This window comes from Gossypium hirsutum, chromosome A09, assembly GCF_007990345.1.
Source record: "Gossypium hirsutum isolate 1008001.06 chromosome A09, Gossypium_hirsutum_v2.1, whole genome shotgun sequence".
Lineage (NCBI taxonomy): Eukaryota > Viridiplantae > Streptophyta > Magnoliopsida > Malvales > Malvaceae > Gossypium > Gossypium hirsutum.
This window is the reverse complement of record NC_053432.1, coordinates 60,230,140-60,238,511: the sequence shown is the minus strand read 5'-3', so window position 1 is coordinate 60,238,511 and position 8,372 is coordinate 60,230,140.

Sequence of the window (8,372 nt, the reverse complement as noted above, 5' to 3'; positions counted from 1 at the left end):
ACTAGTGAGTAAGCACAGGGTAGATGTGTGTTTTTTACAGGAGTCTAAACTAGAAATAGTGTCTGGTGATTTTATTAGAAGGATTTGGGAGATGACAATTTTGATTATAGATATGCGGCTGCTTTAGGACGATCGGGGGGGTTAATCACAATTTGGGATAAATCGATTTTTTTGTTGAAAAAGGAATACTGCGGTAATCGAGTTATTATGTTAGAAGGGAACTGGGTGTCTGAAGGTTGGAATGGAGTTCTTATTAATGTCTATAAGCCAAACTTGTTTTCTTAACAAAGGAGTTTTTGGGAGGAGATGGTGGAGTTCCGAAACTAGTTCCCCAGTCACTAGATTATGGAGGGTGATTTTAATGCAATTAGGAATAATAATGAAAGGAGAAATTGTGTGGGACTTTTGAAAGGTTCAAGGGACTTTGGGATGTTCATTGATAGCTGCAAATTGGTTGATTTACCGTTGATAGGGAAAAAATTTACTTGGTATGGCCCTGAGAAGAAGAAGAGTAGATTGGATAGATTCCTGGTGGAGGAATGATTGTTGGAACATTTCGATGATATTCAGCAGTAGGGGCTTAAAAGAACTGTTTCAGATCATATTCCAATTTTATTATTTAAAGGTTTTGTGGATTGGGGGCCGAAACCATTTAAGTTCTTTAATGCGTGGTTTAGCAACAAAGAGTGCCCGAGTTTAATTAGAAAAGAATGGGATGAAATGGGTTGTAGGAAGGGTAGAATTTCGGGGAAATTGAAAAAATTAAAAGGTGCTCTTAGGAAATGGAATGAGGAGAATAGTAACATGTTGGAAAAAAAGGATAAATAAGATTAAAGAGAGGATTCAGTGTCTGAATGTTGAAAGCGAAAATCGAGAGTTAACAGAATTGGAATTGAAAGAATTGCGAAGATTAAACCTTGATATTGGGGAATCAATGAAATTTAAGGAGTCAATTTGGAGGCAGAAATCAAGAATGTATTGGTTTAAAGAGGGTGATTCTAACACGGCTTTTTTTCATAGGGTGATGAAAATTAAAGCTAAGAGGAAATCAGTGTATAGAATGAAAATTGGTAACTCTTGGTATTGTGATCCCAAGGTGTTGAAAGAAAATATGGTTAATTATTTCAGTTATCACTAGTTATCCTTTGAGGAATTGGAAAATAGATTTTGTCTTGAACTTTAGAAGGCTGAATGAATCAGAAGCTAGGAAGCTTGAGCTACCTTTTTCCATGGAGGAAATAAAGGAAGCGGTGTGGAGTTGTGATGAGAACAAAGCCCCAGGCCCTGATGGTTTTAATATTTTTTTTAAAAACATGTTGGGACGTCGTACAAAATGACTTGTTAGAGATGATGAGGGAATTTTACTTATCCGGAAAATTGGATAGAAGCATTAATTCGTCTTTTATTGCATTGATTCCTAAAAATAAAAATCCGGTTGAAATATCTGAATTCAGACTGATATGTTTGGTGAGTTCGTTGTATAAAATTGTTGCGAAGACTTTATCAAGGAGATTACGTAAAGTTATTGGAGGAGTGGTTAGTGATACACAAAGCGCTTTTATTAGTGGTAGACAAATTTTTGATGGCATTCTAATTGCAAATGAAGTTATTCATTTGATAAAAAAAAAGGTTGTGGGGGGTTCTTTAACTTTTAAATTGGACTTTTCAAAGGCCTATGACTGTGTACGGTGGGACTTTTTAGAGTTGGTTCTATTGAAAATGGGTTTCGGTGTGAGGTGGACTGGATGGACGCTTGAGTGTGTTTCAACTGCGAGAGCTGTTGTGTTAATTAATGGGTCGGTCTCTGATGAATTCAGCTTCTACAGAGGCCTTAGACAAGGAGATCCCCTTTCTCCTTTTGTGTTCATCTAGGTGACGGAAGTCTTGCACTTAATGTTGGTGGAAGCGGAGGTGTTGGGGATTATTGAGGGGATTAAGAATGTTATTCCTGGAATGTCTATCTCACACTTACAATTTACGGACGATACAATCTTGTTTTTAAAGGCGGATAAGGACGTGGTGAGAAATACTAACACATTCTCTGTTGCTTCAAAATTTTCTCAACCTGAGTATTAATTTTAGTAAGTCTTGTATTGTGGGTTTTGATATTGAAGAAAAGTTTTTGTATCATATGACGGCTATTTGTAGGTGTAAGATTGGGGTTTTACCGTTTGATTATTTGGGAATTCCTCTTGGGGCTGATCCGAGGAAGATATCTTCGTGGAATGAAATTATTACTAGAGTAGAGAGGAAACTATCGGGATGGAAGTGTCGTTCTCTTTCTTGGGCAGGTCGCATTATGCTTATCAACGCTATGTTATCATCCCTGCCCATTTATTTTATGTCAATTTTTAAAGCGCCTGCCGCAGTGGTCAATAAAATTGATAGAATTAGAAGGAATTTTTTATAGGGAAGCATAAGTGCAGTAGAAAAATGGCGAGAATAAAGTGGAATCGAATTTGTTTTCCTAAAAACAAGGGAGGTGTTGGGGTGATTGATATCAAGATTAAAAACAAGTCTCTTCTGGCCAAATGGAGTTGGAGATTTACGTTGGAAAGGGAGGCGTTGTGGAGAAAGATTATTGCTGCGAAGTATGGTTCTACAATGCTTCAGTGGAGATTTCGAACGAGTAACACAAGAGATATGTCAGTGGTTTGGAAGGGCATTATGGAAAACACAAAAGATCCATTTGTGGAAAAATGGATGGGGATTGATTCTTTTCGTTGGGAGATTGGGAAGGGGAACAAGTGTTTGTTTTGGGAGGATATTTGGTGTGGTGTTCGACCTCTGAGAGTGGATTTTCCAAGACTATTTTGGTTAGCAAAAATCAAGAATGGTTCGGTGAAAGATTATTCGTTCTTAAATTGTTTTAAGGAGGTTAACTGGTTGGATTTTTTTATTCGCCCGTTATTGGATAGGGAGCTAGCTTTGCTTAATTGGTTAAAGGAAATTGTTTGCATTAAGGTGTTGATACCATATGTGGAGGATAGATTGATATGGGTCCATGATAATAAGAGGGAGTTCTCGGTGAAAAATTATCAGAGTTAATAAAGGAGGGTGTGGAAGTCTTTAGTTGTGATTGCTATGAGATTTGGAAGTTGAAGGTTCTTCCTAGAGTGAGAAGCTTTTTATGGATGATCTCAATTGATTGTCTTCCTACTAAGGATTTCTTGAGTAGAAGAGGGTTGCAATTTAGCAATTTGGAGAGGAATTGTCCTTGGTGTAATAGAGAACCGAAAAAAGTGGAGCATCTTTTTTTTCAATGCAAATTTATTATTGGGTTTTGGAGGAAAATTTTCGAATGGTGGGATACTAAGTGGTTCCCTGTAGAAGGGTTTTCTGAGTTCTTCTCTTTATGCAACAAGGTTTCTTATTTAGGAGTAGGCAAAAGTTTATGGTTGATTTCAGTGACTGCGGCATGTTGGTCTATTTGGCTTGTCAGGAACGAGCTAGTATTTGATAGAAAATCTCCTTCAATGAATGGCTTAGTGTTTCAATCCAAACTGAGGGCATTGATGTGGGTGAGGGCTATCCATAATGAACTTTGTGTGGAGGAGAAGCTTTGGTGGTTTTGTCCGATTAGAAGTTGGAATAAGGCTTTTAAAGGTGGGGTGCGTGGCAGATTATGGTGTCCTCCGAGAAAGGGTTGGGTTAAATTTAATTTATGTGGGGTCGTGAATGAGGACGAAGCTAGGTGTGGTGGGGTTTTAAGATATCTGAATGGGGTTGCTAGGGCAGTTTTTTCGGGTCCAATAGTTGCTAAAGACTCCTTAGTTTCCGAGGTGGTTGCAATTTTGATTGCATTCGAAATGTTTTCTGCGATTGGATGGTTTGGTAAAAGCTCTTTAATTATTGAACTTGGCTCTAAAGAGGTATGTTGCTGGTTAGAAAATAATGGATTGAGACCGTGGGGGCTGCTTCCTTGCTTCAGGGAAATTGATTCGAAGGTGGCCAGTTTAGGTAATGTTTGTTTTACGATTGCAGAGAAAAATGGTAATGATTTGGCGTTTGCTCTAGTGGTTGCTGGCATTAGAAGGCCTGGTATGTACAAGGCTTAGTGGTGAGTTCTTTTTGGGGACTGGTTGCTGTTTCTGTCTTAGCTGTTTTTCAGTTTTTTACTGTTGCAGCAATTTTGTTTTAGTTTATCGTTGTTGGTTTATTTTGTTGTTGCGCTCTATCTTTGTGGGCAGAGTTATTGTGGGGGTGTGTTGATCTTTGATGGTTCAATTGTCTTGGCTTTTTAGTGGGGTTTTGTTTCGGGTGCTGGTTTTCATAGGGGATTATTTCATTGGTTTTTGGTTTTTATGTATGCTCTTTGAGTGAGCGAAAAAAAAAACCAAATAGCAAATTGATTCTTTTTTTATAAAAAAAAATTCATCTATTTCTATTGTTTAAAACTGGCGTGGTTAATAGAATAACAAAATAATTACACATGGCTTGCTATGTGTACCTCGTGTTAATGTATAAGGACCAATTTTTAACAGTATAAATAGATGAAATTTTTAACAAGATGACCCATTTGCTCTTTGATTTAACGTACATAGACTTATTTGTCTATTTTTTAGTAAATGGAGTAAAATGCAATCTAACTCTTAGTATAAAGGCTTCCATGATACTTTTACCCCCATCAACATATATAAAACTAGAATAATTACATATTATTTACTACAATAAAATGTTAGTTCAAATTAAAAGTGATATACAGTTAATGTTAGTTATTTAATAAAGCTAAGTATATGTAAATACTCAAATAACTAATTTCTAATTGATGATAGATTAACTAGAAATTAAAGTTAATCTACAAGAGTGACATATTAAGGTTACAACCTTTAAATTATACATAACACAACTTTTTAGATATTTCATCTTCATAAAAGACTCAAGGATTTTATTATATTTATGAATTCATGTACATTTCCACATTAAATTTTATTCTTTCTAATTTGATATGATCAATTTTAATTTATTTAATATTATGTCAAATTTTTACTATTCTTACATTATAACCCTAATTTTATAAGATTTTATTGCATATATTTTGTTTAATTTTGTAAAAATTAACATAATAATAACAAACATTTCGTAAAATTTCGAGATTGGTCGTTCGACATAACACTGAAATTTATGTTGGAATTTTAAGTGAATAGGTGATTTCTCCTTTAATTAAGTATTTGATTTAATATTTATAATGATAAATTCTATTAAACCTTTCATCTCTCACTGGACATTAAATTCAGAGTACTGAGATGGAGGGCAAGTTGATAGGAAACTATGTCAATGGTGGGGAACCAGTACACGTGCATGGTGGATTAATATTACATGACAGCCTACTACAATTGCTCTCTTACAATTCCTACCTGAATCCTATAAATTTGTTTGTCGGAAAACCACATTTATTACAATTGTTGTTGAGGTCATCAAATGCAAGAAGACCAAGATCTGGGTTTCTTTGATTTTATTTTTAACTTTGCCTTCGTCATTGTGGGTCTCGTTGATTGTGAAAAAACTATCAAAAGTATTGTGAATTCGATTTTAGATCAGTCAGTAAATTTATTGATATTTCATGTGAGAAAAATAACATGAACTTGTCTGGATGAGAGAATGACCCATTTCGTATGAACATTTTTATCATATTTAGATCCAAATAGGGTTTGGTTTGTCGGATTCTAATTTGCGAACTTATTGTCTAGTGTGTAGTCGAGTTGGTCAGCAATCACTATCCAACCATTTTTGTAACACTTACGGGTCAGTTGATAGATTTTTTCTCATTGTTTTCAGCAATATTTTTCTCTATACGAAATCGAGTCAAGAAAATTGTATATGGGTGGATGTATAATAATATTTTTTTTATTTATAAATATTGAAGATATAATTTTATTTTATTAATTATTCTTTAAAAAATAATTTTTTAATATTATTTGTATTTGATCAAATTTTATTGCTTGTGTGGATGTGTGAGTTGTAATTCAATGACATAAAAAGTATATTTAAAAGAAAAAAAAAGAAAAGCTTATTTGAGTATAATAAAAGCTTATTTATATAAATAAATATAAAGGTATTTTTAAATAAAAATTATAAATTTCCAAAGTTTTTTTTATTAGCTTAGCTATTTTAATTATATATTATTATTATTATTAATATTAGAAAAAAAATAACGATATGATGGAAATTGAACTCAAATCTAATTTATAAGTTTAGAGTTTAATTAAATTTAAAATTTAAAATTTAGAGTTTAAGATGAATTTTGTGTTGATTAAGACTAATAGTGAATTAAGTATTTGAATTTTTTTAATATTTTATTTTTAATTCCTTTAATTTACTTGGAAATCCAATTATTGTTGTGATGTACATTCTATTCATAGAGCAACTTGGTTAATTATTTGAATTCACTAAATATTTTAATTTAATAAATTTATTTTTTAAAAGTAATATTATAAAATTAACCAAAAATTAAATAGTTATACGATTTCAAATGTATACGGACTCATTTTTTTTATATGATGAATATATATTTCATGTTTATTTTATGATTTATAAAGATTAATCCTTTTGATATTTATATTGGTCTCTCTCGATAATGTTTAGGGTTTTAATCCAAGTTCTCTCCTTAGTAATTTTAGTACGTACTATGGTAAAATATAATACACTCTCAAAAATAATTGAGTTCAAATCCTAAAGACAACAATATAAGAAAATCCAATCACAAACTCTAAAATAATTCATCCGTAAAAACCATAAAACCAAGATGAAAAATCTCACCAAACTTCATATAACTTCTCGAAAAGAGATGCTTACTTGGATCAACTTGAGTGCTAACAAGCTGAAGAACAACGCCTGTTTGAGCTCTCTGCGCGTCCAAATCTAACCAACGAAACACCATATCTTTCACATATTCCATGGAACCACACTTCACCGTCACCACAGCTTTCACCTGGCATTGCGCTGCCGTTTCAGCTGCCGCTTTAATCGGAGTTGCCGCCACCACCACCACCTTCCTCGGTTGCACCAACAACCTCTTGCCCGAATCGTAAGGCAAATAGTTTGAACGAGGAAGTCGGTTATGCTGATGAAGGTGGCGGTTGAAATGGCTATAAATAGAAGATTTTGTAGGCAACCTGGTAGTTTTTGGGAGTGAATAAAGGATTTCCCTGGTCCCTGCCATGAACGTACCTTCTGAAACACTAATTTATATAGTAATAAACAATGTTAGAATGCCGTGCTTGCTAATTCAAGTATAGTTTGTTTGCCTCTTGATTTTATACCAATCCATCAACTTGGAGAGATACTAAATGTGTGTGGGTCGGGAAGTTGGTGTACAAATTTATACTCCACATAAGCAATGCAAGTCATTTCTTATTATATCAGAGGTTAATTGTTAATATTATTTTTTGAAAAAGTGAGACTATGAATCAGTTTAATTAAGTTTCAAATTAAGATATGATTTTTTATCTGACTCTTCCAGTAAAGGTTATTAGGACCGTATTCATTCGCTATCGTTTTTGAATGGATATATTTTGTTGTATCTTCTTAGATTTATCTGTATTTTTATAATTATTTTTCACATATATATATATATATATATGTATATAAAGATATTTATATGAGTTCGATTGGTATAAACATTGTTGTCAATGTAGAAAAACGTAGATTCAAGTGCGTTGAAGTGTATTATACTTCTATTTATAGGTTACGGAGGGATTATAAGTACTTTTAAACGATTTTTTTTGTCAAAAAAAAGTATATATTTATATGTTACTATAAATTTCTAAAATATTAATTAGGTAATAATTATATTTTATTTGTACTGTACAACTCTTGCCCATTATATAGTTTATTTTTGTGGTTTTTGACTAATTAATCTTCTTAATAATATTATTTCCAAAATTCGAATCTATATCTCTCTTTTAAAGTGTAACGTATTTTATCACATCACTTAATATTTATTAATAAAATTTTTATAATAATAAACACTTAAAATTAAAAAAATATATATTTTTCATAAAACTTTCAAAAACAATTTTATTTTTCAAACCAAACTTTTGAAAATCATCTACTTTAATACCAAGTTATGATGGAAAGGGTTAAGAGCAAGCAGTATGTGTAGCCAATATGGATATTCATGATCTCTAAAAAGAAAAAAGCTTACTATCTTGATATATGGGAAATGACTGTCAATGCTGCCAATCCAGTTTGATTTCCGTACATATCCACTTTCATCCATTTAAAGCCAAATACTGACGCCATTTTCAGCGGCTTACTTACCATCTTCATGCATACAAAATACCCTCAAATTCTTAAAAAGTTTCATTATTTTCTAAAATTTTCTTAAAAATTATTTTTTAAATATTTTATATTTTGCAGACTTATAGTTT